At 44.5% G+C, this 15743-nt stretch overlaps 1 protein-coding gene across 49 annotated transcripts in view; it reads right to left on the bottom strand.

The window, feature by feature from the left end:
• The window catches only part of SORBS1 (sorbin and SH3 domain containing 1), a 331521-nt gene extending 316294 nt beyond the window's left edge, over positions 1-15227 (bottom strand). For 45 of the 49 annotated variants that reach the window (XM_060193311.1, XM_060193305.1, XM_060193352.1 and 42 more), the window contains exon 1: positions 15088-15227. The gene's annotated coding sequence lies outside the window, so the exon portion shown is untranslated. Of the gene's footprint in view, positions 1-14464; positions 14543-15087 lie in introns of all 49 variants that reach the window. The other 4 variants (XM_060193320.1, XM_060193308.1, XM_060193315.1 and 1 more) reach the window with 3 other exon arrangements.
• Between the last annotated feature and the right edge of the window lie 516 nt (positions 15228-15743).

The raw sequence follows: 15743 nt of genomic DNA, 5'->3' as shown, positions 1-15743 counted from the left end.
CAAAGAACTGTATCAGACCTGGTGATACAAAGGTGACAAAGTCCACAGTCTAGAAACAGTGAAGACGACAACTTAGTAGACCACTTATTCAATGCAAGGCACTGAACTACTAGGTTGTCGGAAGAGTCATACCATGTTGTTGTTGTTTTTTTTAATTTTTTAAAGTATCTTTATTTTTATTTATTGGATAGAGACAGGCAGAAATTGAGAGGGAAGGAGGTGATAGAAAGGGAGAGAAAGACAGAGAGACAACTGCAACACTGCTTCACCACTCGCAAAGCTTTCCCCCTGCAGATGGGGACCAGGGGCTTAAACATGGGTCCTTATGCATTGTAACATGTGCATTCAATCAGGTGTGCCACCACCCGAGGCCCTATACCATATTTTTTTTTCTATGCAAAAATATGTCATGACTTTTCCAGCAACCCAACTGAATCAAGAGCAAAAGAGATAAACCAAACACAGTCCATTTAGTATGGCACATGCTGTCAGACATATGTATAAAATATTGAACTACAGGGCCGGATGGGCCATGGCAAACCTGGTGGAGCGCACATGCTACAATGCACAAGGTCCCAGGTTTGAGGTTCCCCCCAACCAAAGTCCCCACCCACAGGGGAAAGCTTTGTGAGTGGTGAAGCAGTGCTGCAAGTTATCTCTCTTTCTCTCCTCCCACACCCACCCCCATCTGCCCTTTCCCTCTCGTTTTCTGGCTGTGCCTATCTTATAAATAAGTAAATAAAGATAATAACAAAATACTGAACTACTTCCCTGAATAGATATGCCTGGAATTATCCCAAAACTGCACCTTGCATGGAGCGAGCACCCAGTCACAGTGAATTGAATCCAGTTTTGACAAACAGCTCTATTATGCCTGAGGAACACAAGAACCAGACAGGCTGTTAAGTGTCTTCTCAAGGTGGCAAAGGTAACAGGGCAGGAAGTAATACCTGGGTCTTGTCATTGGCCTGCCCTAACAATCTCTAAGGGCTGGCTCGCCCTGCTTCTTAGCCTATGCTGCCTGGAGATGGTGCTGAGCTCTGCTGCCTCTTACAGCTTTCTCAGAATAAACGAAGGATTTGTGGGGTCAGGTGGTGGCGCACCTGGTTAAGTGCACACATGATAGTATGCAAGGATCCAGGTTCAAGCCCCTAGTCCCCACCTGCAGGAGGAAAGCTTCATGAGTGGTGAAGCAGGGCTGCAGGTGTCTCTCTGTCTCTTTCCCTGTCAATCTCTCCCTCCCCTCTCAATTACTCTTTCTATCCAATAATAAATAAATAAATAAATAATATTTTAAAAAGCAATGCATTTGTTTCTGAGACTGCATCGAATACTCTTGAAAGCTGATGACTAACTAACTGTAACATGTAAACTACTCTCAAAAATATGTATTCAATCATTAGACAAACCTGGCTTGTGTATAAACTATACATCAGGCACCAGTTTAAGGATTTGGATAAAAACATGAAATGGGCCAGGCTATGGTGCACCTGGTTAAGTGCTCAAATTACAGTGCCCAGGGACCAAGGTTCAAGTCTCTGGTCCCCACCTGCGGGAGAAAAGCTTCACAAGTGGTGAAGCAGTGCTGCAGGTGTCTCTCTGTCTCTCACCATCTCTAACCCCCTTCCTCCCTCAATTTCTCTGTCTCTATCAATCAATCAATCAATCAATAAGTGAAACAAATTTCTGGCCCAGAGAATTAAACACTCATTTATTTCTACTCTCTCCATGGACCCTAAAGGATCACTACAAAAAAAAAAAAAAGTTTTCAATGGAAAAGAGACAACAGAAGAAGAGATCTGTTAACAGAACTCAAGACGGAGAGCTAGCTGCCTGCCACATAACAGTCGGCTTCTGCTTCATCTGCTCTGCTAACTGCAAGCAAGGGACAGAAGCACCAAGCAAGTGGCTTCTCATACCACAGAAACAGGAGATGGTTTAGGAGCTAGAGGCCAGGACTGTATTGCTTCACCATTAGGGAAGCTCTCCCACGTCCACCCATGCTGCTCCCATGTGCTGCTAGGGATCCAATCCAGGGCATCATACCCAAGGCATGTATTGTAACCAATGAATTACCTTCCAACCCCTTGGTATGGACTCAGGAATGTAAAAGAATAATCAAGGATCAGTTACATGGAAAATGTCTTCAATGGGAAATATAGTAACTAAAATAAGCAGAAAATGGGACTTGGAGGAAACTAACAGTGCAAGGAATAGCAGAAGGCAAATAAATAAATAAATAAAATACTGATTTAAGTGAAATGATCACATTCACGAATATGAACAGACACTATAGTCAGGAGCTTGGGTTCTTTTTTAAAGATTCTCTATTTTTATTTCATGGGTGACAGATTGAGCAGAGGAATAAGAGAGAGAAAAGGAAAAAGAAGGAAAACCAGAGCAGCATTCTGCCATATGCAGTACTAGAGATCAAACTCAGGACCTCATGCTTTTAAATTAAACACTCTGGTCACTATACCACTTCACAGGGCACCAGGCAATTTTTAATTTTATTTTATTTTATTTTTTATTTTTTATTTTTTACCAGAGCACTGCTCAGCTCTGGCATATGGTGGTGCGGGGGATTGAACTTGGGACTTTGGAGCCTCAGGCATGAGAGTCTCTTTGCAGAACCATTATGCTATCTACCCCCACCCCCAGGCATTTTTTTTATTAGTAATTTAATATTGATTTACAAAATTATAAGATAACGGGTATAACTCCACACCATTCCCACCACCAGAGTTCTGGATCCCAATTTTCTCCAGTGGAAACCACAGCAGTTCTCCCAAGGTTGCAGATATGGATTAGCTATTATTTCTACAACTATCTGTCTATATTTGTATATATTTACCTTTTTAAGTCCCATCTTCCCTTCCTTTCCAAATCACACATACACCTATTACTACATCCAAATGTCCTTCCCTTTTTCCTCATCTCTTTCTGGGCCCTGATGGAGTTAGCGTACAGAGCCCTCTGGTCATCTTCCCCCATCACTTCTCACCTACTGGTAGTATGGACCCAAATTCTTTATGGGGTGCCAAAGGTGGGAGTTCTGGCTTCTGTAATTGCATCTCCACTGGGCATGGGCATTGGCAGGTTGATCTATACCCCCAGTGTGCCAGGCATTATCTTTTAAATGTGAGCTGAGCATTCAGAGAACTAGGGTGTTCTAGAAAATAAAATATGCAAGTACATTTCATGCAAAGTCATAAAAATAGAAGTGACGAAAGATAAAATGGGAGGTGTCTCTCAAAAGGTAAAGGAAAAGTAAAATGGGAAAAAAGAAAGGCAATATTTTATAAATGACAACTCAACTGAGAAACCCAAACTTTAACTAATCGAAGTCGCAAGGACAAAACATAGAGATGGGATAAAAGGGAATCATCAAAGAAAAAAAACAAGGAAATTCTCCCAAACTGGAGGATGTGAGTCTTCAAACAAAAAAAAAAAAAAAAAAGAAAAGAAAAATACACACACTCACTAAAGACTTCGTAAGATACTATTTAAAGACTTGTTTTCAAGAGCATGTGCGATGCATACCACTGAGCTCTGACATACAGTTGTGCTGGGTATTGAACCTGGAGACTGAGGACTCAAGCATGCAAGTCCTACATTTTAATGTTGAGATATCTTCTCCCAGGTCCAGCAATTTATATTTACCATTGTGCTTTTTTATTGGGGGGGTAGTTAATTACAGCACATCTGCCTATACATGTGCAAGGTTTCCCAATCTAACAGGTGCATAACAGGTGTCTGCTACATACTATTTTTTTAAAAAAAGATTTTAAAAAAATATTTATTTTCCCTTTTGTTGCCCTTGTTGTTTATATTGTTGTTGTAGTTATTATTGTTGTTGTTACTGAAGTCATTGTTGTTGGATAGGAAAGAAATGGAGAGAGGAGGGGAAGACAGCAGGGAGAGAAAGATAAGACACCTTCAGACCTGCTTCACCACTTGTGAAGCAACTCCCCTGCAGGTGGGGAGCCAGGGGCTTGAACCGGGATCCTCACACCAGTCCTTGAGCTTTATGCCACGTGCACTTAACCTGCTGCGCTACCTCCTGACTCCTGCTACATACTCTTGTTCCCCTACCCATCAAGAACCCCAAATCCCCTCTCCCTCCAGACTCCCTATTCTATCCCCTCCCCAGAGTCTCTGGCTTCGGTAAAGTTCACCACCCTCAGTCCAAGTTTCAGCCCATGTTTTCTGTCTCCCAAGTTCTACCTCCATGTGGAGTCATCCAGTGTTCAACCCTCTCTTCCTGATTTATCCCACCCAACACTTTCCCTCCAGCTTCCAATAAAGGTGAGGTAAAGACAAAGATTTTAGAATTTCTGTTAAGCAGATAAATTGAGAATTCAGGGAGAAAAAAAACAAAAGAACCTAAAACTGTCAGTGAGAAAATAAAGCAAGTTACCTCCTAAATAAAAACAAGACTCAGACTAGCATCCAAGAACTTTACATGGAAAATCAGAAGACAATGGAATGATAGCTTCAAAACTCTACGGGGAAAATGTCTTTCAACCAGACATTCTAGATAAATCCAACCACCAGTCAGATGTAAATTTAGAAAACAATTCAGGGGCCGGGTGGTGGTGCACCTGGTTGAGCACACACATAACAATGCAAAAAGATCTGGGTTCGAGCTCCTGGTCCCCACCTACAGGGGAAATTCTTCACGAGTGGTGAAGCAGTGCTGCAGGTGTCTCTCTGTCTCTCTCCCTCTCTATCTCCCCCTCTCAAATTCTCTCTGTGTCTATCCAGTAATAAGTAAATGAAATTAAAGAGAAAAGTAAGAAGTCAAGAAGGAGACAATAGGGCTAGCAAAATAGCTTACCTAGATAGCTTTGCCATGCGTGCAGCCCAGGAAGGAAACTTCAGTGTTATGGCATCTTGCGCTCTCTCTTTCTAATTCTCAATACCTGTCTATTTCTTTCTATCTGAAATAACAACCCCAGCAGTGAAACCTAAATTGGTGACAAACAAAAACAAATACATAAATAGCCAACCCAGAACAAGGTGAAGGACTCCCAACAGGAGTTGGCCTACAGGTCAGTGGGCACACAACAGAAGAAGAACAGAGGCTTCTGGGAAGGAAGTCCCAAGAGGAAAAAACTAAAATAAAATGAAAATGAATGCAGGATATATAAACAGAAATGTTGGTCAGGGCCAAGTGGCACACCCGGTGAAGCGCTCACATTACAGCGTGCAAGGATCTGGGTTCAAACCGCTATCCCCACCTGCAGGGGGGAAACTTCACGAGGTGACGCAGGACTGCAGGTGTCTCTCTGTCTCTGTTCCTCTCTACCTCCCACTTTCCTGCCTATCCAAATAAACAAATAAATAAATAAATAAAATTATTTAAAAAACAAACAGATGTTTGTACATGCTGCCAGACTCTGGGAATAACTAGTGAGTAACATAAAATGGTGAATATTAACTTTTAAAAAGATACAGGGAGTTGGGTGGTAGCGCAGCGGGTTAAGCGCAGGTGGTACAAAGTGCAAGGACTGGCGTAAGGATCCCAGTTCGAGCCCCCAGCTCCCCACCTGCAGGGGGGTGGGTCACTTCACAAGCGGTGAAGAAGGTCTGCAGGTGTCTGTCTTTCTCGCCCCCTCTGTCTTTCCCTCCCCATTTCTCTCCCCATTTTCTCTCTGTCCTATCCAACAACGATGACATCAATAACAATAATAATAATTAAAACAAGGGCAACAAAAGGGAAAATAAATAAAAATTCAAAAAAAAAAAGATACAGTGGTCTGGGAGGTGGCACAGTGAATAATACACTGAACTGTCAAGCATGAGGTTGTGAGTTCAATCCCCAGCAGCACATGTACTAGAGTGATGTCTGGTTCTTTCTGTCTCCTCTCCTATCTTTCCCATTAAATAATAAATAAAATATGTATTTTTAAAAAAAGATACAAAAAATATTACAGAACATCTATATATGCTTTGGACTTAAACATTACTTACATAGTCAAAATAGGGTAAATGTAAACTACTAATGTAGTTAAAGCCTATGACAGGAGCATATTGAGAGGGTACGGGGAAAAAATATATATGAAGGCAGGAGAGGTATTAGAAAGACTACAAGGTTCCACCAATCTATATAAGCGTAGGACAGAATAACATCTTACATGGTCAAGAAAAAAAAGCACTCTAGGTAACATAAATATGATACAAGTATCAGAAGAAATAGGTAAATAGTTGGAAATAATTATGACTGGTAGAATTATGGTCCTGCGGCCAGGTGGTGGTGCTTGGCTGAGCACACATTACAATGTGCAAGGATCAGGGTTTGAGCCCCCAGTTCCCACCTACAGGGGCAAAACTTTTCAAGTGGTAAAGCAGTGCTGCAGATGTCTCTCTCCCTCTCTATATCTCCCTTCCCTCTTGATTTCTGGATTTATTGGATTACTATCTAATAAATAAAGATGATAAAAAACTTATTAAAAACAAAACAAACACATATCAAAAAAATGATGACCCCTCAAAGATTCCCATATCCTAATTCCTGAATTTATAAACATGTTATCATATATAGATAGATAGGTAGATAAATGTATAATGCAAAGGAGCACAGTGGTTGTAGCTTGATTTATGGTGGTTAACTGATTGAAGGTAAAACAGGGAGATTGCCTTAGATGTTCCTGGTAGGACAAGGGTCCTTCAAAGTGGATGAGGGAAGTGCAGAGTCAGCACAAAGTGAGAGTGATGTACTGGGAGACTGTTTAAGTAGCCATTTAAAGATGAAGGGAAGGAGCTGTGAGTTAAATAGTGCACGTGGTATCCAGATGAAAGATACAGGAAAGAGAGACTCTATTCAGAAGGGAATGTGTGTATTTGGGGGTGGGGGGATTAGTGGTACATCTTACCAAGGTGAAGGACCCAGCTTCCAGCCCCTGTTTCCTACCTCACAAGTGGTGAAGCAGGTCAGCAGTTCCCTATCTTTCTTTTCCCCTCTCTACCTCTTCCTTTCCTCTCAAGTATTATTATTATTTTTTTAATAGAGCTCTGGTTTTTAACCCAGCTCTGGTTTAAGGTGGTGTGGGGGGATTAAACCTGGGACTATGGAGTCTCACGCATGAGAGTCTGTTTGCATAATCATTATGCTATCTAGCCCTGCCCCCTCTCTGTCCTATCAAATAAAATAGAAAGAGAAAAAAAGGGGGGTTGGGGAGCAGTGTTCACCGTGCTGGCACCAAATCCCAGCAATAACCTTGGTGGCATAAAAAAAAAAAAGGAAGGAAGGAAGGAAATGCAGCCTACTAACATCTTATTTTAACCACGTGAATCCCTCAGATATCTAACCTCTAGAACTGTAATAGTTTGTTACTCCAGCAACAGAAAACCATGTCTACTGACAAATGGAGTCGGTGGTCACTAGATGAGGCTTCAGTTGGATACAAATTAAAATATAAGCACTGGTAGATAACAATGTTATGCAAAGAGACTCTCATGCCTGAGTACCAAGTTCAGTCTCCGGCACCATCATAAACCAGGGCGAATCAGTGCTCTGGTTAAAAAAATAAAATAAGGGAGCCAGGCAGTAGCGCACTGGGTTAAGCGCACATGGTGCAAAGCACAAGGACCAGCATAAGGATGCTGGTTCGAGCCCCCAGCTCCCCACCTGCAGGGGAGTGGCTTCACAAGCGGTGAAGCAGTTCTGCAAGTGTCTTTCTCTCCCCCTCTCTCTCTTCTCCTCCTCTCTCGTTTCTCTCTGCCCTATTCAACAAGAACAGCAATAACAACAATAATAATGACAATAACAATAAGGGCAACAAAATGGAAAAAAAATGGCCTCCAGGAGCAGTGGATTAATGGTGCAGGCACTAAGCCCCAGTGAGAACCCTGGCAGCAATAAATAAATAAATAAAATAAACTTTAACCCGCTGCGCTACCGCCCAACTCCCAAAAGTAAACTTTAAAGAGAAATAATACTCTCTTTGCCAGACTTCACAAACTGGTGGAGGTGACAAAGGAACGGAGTAGTGGCAAGAGGAGAGAGTTGAAAACAGGAAGGAAAATAGCCCTTTCAGATGTGAGGGGAGTCTACAAGAAACCAAACAGGCAAAAGAGACAAAGGCCTTCAGGCAAGGGAGCAAGTCCTGGTGTTTGGAAGAACCTTTTCTTTGCGGCCCTGGCAGAGTTATGAATGGCTAGGACATCTGGTAGGTTTGACAGAGCCAGCAGGAAAGGCAAGAGGCTCGGCTTTCCACATCACCAAGTGAGGCCACCTCTATGGGCTTCACAACTAGACTGGGTGAACCAACCTATTAGTGTGGGTGTGGCCAAGCAAGGGCCCAAGAAAAAGTTGCACCCATTTGTAAAGTATTTTAAATGCTTCTATACTAAAATCAGCATAGGCCTGCTATAGAGCACAAAACTTGTGGTACAGTTTTAATATTAAGTTATATGTTTATTTATGAGAAAGAGAGAGAGAAGCAGAGAGTCATTCTGGCATAAGTGACACCAGGGATCAAACTCCGGACCTCATGCTTTCAAGTCCAGCTTTTTTTTTTTTCCTTTTTTATGTATTTATTTTTCTATGGTTTTTGATAGAACGGAGGTAAATTGAGAGGGGGGGAGAGATAAAGAGGAAGAGAAAAAGACAACCTGCAGCCCTGCTTCACCACTCATAAAGCATCCCCAGTGCAGGTGGGGAGCGGGCCTGACATCCTTGTGCTGGCCCTTGCTGCTCAGTACTATGTGCACCACCACCTGGCTCCTCTCTCGTTCTTTCTTTTTTTTTTTTACATTTATTTTTTATTTAAGAAAGGATAAATTAACAAAACCATACAGTAGAAGGGGTACAACTCCACATAATTCCCACCACCCAATCTCCATATCCCACCCCCTCCCCTGATAGCTTTCCCATTCTCTATCCCTCTGGGAGCATGGACCCAGGGTCATTGTGGGTTGCAGAAGGTGGAAGGTCTGGCTTCTGTAATTGCTTCCCCGAAGTCCAGCATTTTAATCACTGTGAAACTTACTGGGTTGCAACTCACATGAATTTTTAACAGAAAAACTGGAGATTTCAAGGTGACCTCTTGCTTTGAGATGCCCCCTTTAGACACTAAACCACCTACTGACCACCACCAAGCACTAAGACTCAATCTTCTCTATAATTAATTAATTAATGGGTCAGGAAAAAAATTTTAAGCACTACAAGGTACAACCTTCAAAGCATCTGAGACTTCATACCAGGAACCTGTAGGAGGCCGTGCCACATGATACCCCCTGGGTCCCCACCAACACTAATCAGAAAACGACAACTCTGTCTGTCTGTCTGTCTGTCTCTCTCTCTCTCTCTCTCACACACACACACACACACACACACACTTTTAATAAAAAAGACCCTGGGACCTGCTACTTTTTTTTAATATTTATTTATTCCCTTTTGTTGCCCTTGTTGTTTTATTGTTATAGTTATTATTGTTGTTATTGATGTCGTCATTGTTAGATAGGACAGAGAAAAATGGAGAGAGATGGGGAAGACAGAGAGGGGGAGAGAAAGAGAGACACCTGCAGACGTGCTTCACCGCCTGTGAAGCAACTCCCCTGCAGGTGGGGATCCAGGGGCTCAAACCGGGATCCTTACACTGGTCCTTGCGCTTTGTGCCATGTGCGCTTAACCCACTGCGCTACTACCGGATTCCCAGAACCTGCTACTTCTTAGTAAGTTAGCTCAGCCTAAGGAAATAAAAGCCAACACACTGAATTCTTCTGGATATACTTTCTATGTCATAATCTACTATGTCCTTTCCCAACTCTATTCCCAAAATCACCCACAAGAAGAACTAAAGAGACAGACAGCTCACTGGGTAGAGTATCTGCACTGCCTTACAGGTGACCCAGGTTCAAGTCCTGACACTACATGGAAAGTGCTATGGCAATAGAGGAAGCATTAGTACTATGATATCTTTCACTCTGTCACCATATCTGAATGAAAATATGGTCTGGAGTAGTGAAATCATGAATGAATGAGGCCCCACTTAGACACACACACACACACACACACACACACACACATTTTCTCTCCATCACCACCATCACCCCTCCCTCAGCCCAAACTCCATCAGGGGTTTCCACCCCATACAGTTTCAGGCTTCTGGAAGAGAATACATATTAGATACTTCCCATGGAAGGAAGTCAAGAAATAGGGCAAGTCTCTTGGGAGAGGGTGTCCCCTGTGTCCACAATAGAGGGGTGGAAATTTTTTCTATTGTTAAAGCTGTTTTTGTAATAAAAAAACAATAATAATCACGATAGCAAACTAATTTTTTTTTCTTTTTAGAGTTACTACTGACCACAGAGGAAGAGAGAGGGGGAAAAAAACAGTGGAAGGCCACATAGAAATAAAAATCTATGTAACTGAGTTTGGTTTGCTTGTTTTGAGAGTACAAAGCACATACACACTCTCACAGTGAAGTCAGTTGATTTCAAATTAACAACAGAGAAGATAAAACTCTAATCACATAGTAACTATATTAAAATACACTACAGTGGGGCAAAGCAGTTGAGTGCACAAGGATCCAGGTTCAAGTCCCTGGTCCCCCAGGGAAAGCAAGAGGAAAGCTTCATAAGTGGTGAAGCAGGGCTGTAGGTGTCTTTCCATCTCACTCCCCCTCTACCTCTTCCCCCCCCTTCATTTCTTCTATCTAAAATAAACAAATAAAATTGTTTTAACACTTTTAAATAAAATACACTACAGAAGTATATTATTTATAGCAAAAAAAAAAAAAAGGACAAGGTGACAGGTAAGGGGAAAGATACAAGAAGAGAGCAAAAGTAAAATGGAGCAGGAAGATGAAGGAAATAAATGGTAAAGGGAGATGTGGGGAAAGGAGGATGGGAAGACAGAAAATGCTGGAAGAGACATACAAGCTTAACCAAACACAAAAAGGAGGAACAACTAATAAATCCATAGAGACTCTTCCTGGACCTGAGGAATTATCTAAAGTAAATTACACCATATGTGGCCAGCTATTGGCTTGAGCTATAGACTTCAAAGCACTATCACCTTTTATCCTTGCCTTTGAATGGTTACTGAGCTGGCTAACCAACCACTCTTCACAGCTCTGTAATTGCTCACTGAAACAGTGTGAGGCTTCACTCAGGTCACTGGCCTCTTTAAATGTGTTATGGTTCAGTATATCTCTAAAAAAAAGGAGCACACTACCTCAGATGGTATATAAAATACCAACGAAAATGAAAGAAGAAAATGCTGGGGGCAAGTTGGGGGGAGAAGAGAGATAGCATAGTAATTTACACTGCAGACTTTAAAAGATGAAGCACCAGCGGTCCCAGGTTTAATTCCTGGCAACTTCATAAGACAGAGGAGAGCAGTGCTGTGGGGAGAGAGGGAGAGAGAGAGAGAGGGAGAGGGAGAGGGAGAGGGAGAGAGAGAGAGAGAGAGAGAGGGAGAGGGAGGGAGAGAGAGAGAGAGAGAGAGAGACGCTAAGTGCTGCCTTGGTGGAAAAGATTTTTCCCAAAATGTTTTGTTCATTTTGCACTTAAATACAAATAAATAAATATAAAACTTGGGGGATGTCAGCAGAACTGGGTCCTACCTCAGCATTCTCCCACATCACCAGGAGCACACCTGACAAGTTCTGTGTGTCCCAGAGGCTCCAAAGGCCTCTCATCTGGCCTTGAAACAAAGCAGCCTCCACAACAGTCTACATTTTGCAGGGCACCAGGAGAGATCCCAAGAAACTCCACGTTACTCCCTAATCAGACTGGACTCTCAGTCCACCCACTTCCCCCCTCCTGGTCCAAGCCAATCCTCTCTCCACTTACTTTATTCTGGCAGCTGCAAACTGTTATTTCAGAGCTTATAGAGCACCCCCCACCCCAGCCCCAAACCTCCTCCAAGCTGAGCAACTGTGTTTCTCTCCCCCATCTGACCTGTACCCAGTCTTCTACTTAGTCTGTTTCTCCACTGTCTCCTTTTCTCTGCCCATCTTTCCTCCTCACTTTTCTCTATTCTATCTTGGTATAAATTCTCTCCAAGGAAGAGGGAGCCTAAGAGATACATCCAGAACACAGGATGAGGAAGATTCCTGCCCCACTTCTGCATCTAGCTATAAGTGTAACCTTGGACAGATTGCCAAACCTCTCAACACCCCCCCCCAGATTCCTCAATAAAAGGGCTTTAGTATGGCAAATTACCCAGGTCTCTTCCAGCTTGTAGGCTCTATATTATCAAGACATTCACCTGTAGGACCATAAATAAAACAATGAGCTAAGCATACACAGGAAGGGAGAATAAATTACTGAAACTCTCTTTCCCCAGCATCCTATCATCCCACCATTAGATCTTCAGTCAGCTATCCACTCTGAGGCTATCAGACCAGTTCTAGCTCACAATTATTTGCATACCAGAAAACCTCATGAATCGCACAAAGCAAGGAAAAGGAGGGTCTGAATCTAACAAAAGCCTGAGTCTTAAAAGACTTCTTTCATGCCACTGAGAAATACTGGGAATTTAACATCAGCTTAGGACACATAAAAGAATGTAAAAATACCATCACAAACAGCACTCCTGAATCTAAGAATAGCAGTGCTGTCGGGAACACAGGGAAACGGTCAGCTCCAAAGCCCTCCAGCTTACCAACAAGAGCACAGGCCCAGTTGTACCCCTCTTATCCTATGTTTTTTGTCAGTTTCCTTTTTATAAATAAAAATTAAAAAAAAAAAAGAGCACAGGCCCAGAACAGAAAACAACTGCCCACAACTTAGAGCCCGTTGGTCACCAGGGTCAAAGTCAGCTTTCCAGCCAAACCTCCTCCACTGAAGCTTTGTGAAACCATTCATTCTCTTTCTCAGAGACAGATTAAATCCTGCATTCTCAGTGAGTGCCCTCTACAGCAAATCGATTTGCATGTCCAGGGAAGAGTTCAGAGCCAAATCTGGAAGAGCAGAAGATTATCAATGTTGTGCAATAAATGCTTCTCCCACCCTGACCCTGCCCATTCATTCTCTGCAAAGAAAACTCCAGGCTCTTCGATCTCTATTGAATTCTATTTTGGAGGGGTAAATGGGGAGTAGCTGAACGAGTCTTTGTTCTACCAAAGTATGAAGCATCTGCTCATCTTTCTCCATCATTTCTACCTCACCCCTTATAGACCACCACCTCCACCCCCAAACCCCTTCAGAAAAGTTCACAGAAACTGAGTGGCTAGAATCTAAGAAAGCAGGTAAAAGGAGGAAAAGGCCCAAGAGGGGGTGGGGTGTGGGACAGAAAATGACAATACCTCCCTCCACCTCACTCCCACAGGAGTCCAAAGTATTTCTTTTCAGTTGTTAATGACCTGCTGGGAAGTCACCCCAGCTATTACCACTCAGGGCCCTCCATTGTGAAATGTGCTCTCTGCAACCCCTAGAACTAACCCTTTCCTAGCCACCCTCTCTAACCACATCTAGGGCAAAGGGGCCAACAGACCAACCTTTTCCCTTTGGGCCAAGAGCCTGAGATATCAGTTTGGCTGGCAAGGTCCCATTAAAGGACACTTCAGGAGGGTGGGGCAGATCATCCTCCTTCCCTGCCCCTCCTTCAGAGTGTGTACACACACACACACACACCTTTACAAACAGCCAGCTACCTCCCTAATCTCTGAGGGATGTTGATCAGGAGTCCCTGGCATGTATTTTCTGCCAGTGAGACTACTGTCCCCATCTGTTGTCCACCCTACTTGTAATCTGTTCCATTCTCTTCAATCACCATCAAGATGCCTTTCCAACACAAAACTAAAATAAAGACAGCAGCTCAAAATCCAAGAATAGGAACGGAGATAGACGCTGGTCTCATTTATAAGGTGGGGGGGGAGACTCAAGGAGGTGGGGGGAGTGTGATGCCAGAGGCCTGACAGGCTGGATAGATTCCATGATGGTTCTAAATGAACGTCCCTCCTGACAGTGAAATCAATTCCGGCAATTTCAGCAGATCGGCCCTGTGACAACAGGAACATCCTAGCATTCAGTTTCAAACAAACAACAACAGCAACAACAACAACAACAACAAAAAAAAATCAAAGGCTCAGCCAGAACATGCTGGAAAAACCCAGGATCTGGGCGAAGCCAGCAATGCCACAGCATCATCAATTCTGTCTGCCTGAAGAAAGCATGCATGCACTGGTGAAAATTTCAAAGGCGTCTTACAACAGCGGATGCACAGGGATGCAGCACCCGACAGCACATTCCCCCTGAAAGGAGGATAATGACTTCAAGCTTCTACCCCCCCACCACCACCCCACCCCACCCCCCATGGTGAACGGCGCCATCCCTCAGCAACCCAGCAATGCCGGGAAGCAGCCAGGTGGGACCCGGGGATGCCCAAGGAATCCGGAGCTAGGAGTTGCTTTCAGTCCATGCCTGCAAGATGCCGCCAGTCACACGGGTGGGTGGGTGGAGGGTGGTGGTGAAGGATGGCATGGGGTTCCCGGGGAAACATACGTACCCGCTCATTCAGGCGGGTCTTAGGACCGAAGGGTCATCCTTGCGCCCCTCTGGTCTCCCTCTCTCCTCCAGGGCGATGCTGATGAATGAACGCACCTGGGATACCTCCATCCTGCTCTCCTTCCTCCCCTTCCCTCTTTCCTCCTTCCTCTGGCTGCTGCAGAGAAGCACCCGCGCATTGGTGTCGCTTGCACCCACCCACTCAGCTACCCAGCCACACACAGTGCAGCCTGACCGAAGCAAGAGGCTGTTCTCTCCTAGCAGAGGCCATGATCACCGTACCACCACCACCACCACCACCACCACCTCCTACCAAAAGAAAGCCCGGGACCCCCCAGAACCCTGCCGCCTAGGTAACTTCCCCTAAAAAACTGAGCAACAGTCATAAAGGCAGATGGGAAGGTTTAGTAGAAAGGGGGTCTCAATTTTCCCCCGTGGCTATGGAGGATGCTCGGTGGGGGTGAGGGTCCCCCAAGTCCTTCCAACAGCTGGCCCTTTAAACGCGCCTCCTCCCCGCACGAACAAAGGCACCGCCCGCAGGGAGACCGGCCGGAGCACGCCCCCCAGGCGCCGCCGCCACAGCACGAGCGAGCGCGGGCAGGCGAGCTGCGTGCGCGGGCTTACCTTGAGGGTCGCCGGGCTGGCGGGCGGCCGGGCTGCGCGCGTCCTGCCCCGCTCGCACTACACGCTGCAGCTGGCCCCGCTCTGTTTTTCTGGGACTCGGCGCTGACTTCACCGACACTCCACAGCTGGCCAATGAGCTGTGGCCGCAGCCGCCTTATTAGCATACGCCTAGACCCGCCCACTCCAGTGGCGCCTGAGAGGGTAGGCGGTGCCGGGATCAGTGACAGGAAGGGGCCGGTGCGCCAATGGGAGGCGAGGAAGCAGCCGGTCGCCCCACCCCTCACCATTGTGGGCCTGGAGCGCGCACAGCGGATCTCCGCCGGATAATGTGCGTGGGCCCGTAACCCTTTCTATCCTGGAGGTCCCCATCGGGCTCGAGGCCAGACCTGCATGACACAGGGTTCTTCTGACCCCGGGGAGCCCAGAAGGAACTTTATGCATAAAGATCACAACTACTGTGTTTTTAGAACATGTTATTTAACTTCTGTGCCACAGTTTACTCAACTGTAAAATAGTATAAAGTTGAATATAGTACACAAATATAAAAATCCCTATATGTCAATTGTAGCTAACCTCTGTCACTTTGCTTTTAGCATTAAATGGCTTCAGTTGCATAAATATTTACCCAAAATATAACTCACATTTCCTGAATTCAT

The sequence above is a fragment of the Erinaceus europaeus genome, chromosome 1 (assembly GCF_950295315.1).
Source record: "Erinaceus europaeus chromosome 1, mEriEur2.1, whole genome shotgun sequence".
NCBI classification, from domain to species: Eukaryota; Metazoa; Chordata; class Mammalia; order Eulipotyphla; family Erinaceidae; genus Erinaceus; species Erinaceus europaeus.
Note: the sequence above shows the minus strand (reverse complement) of the source record. Positions and strands in the feature narration are given on the sequence as shown.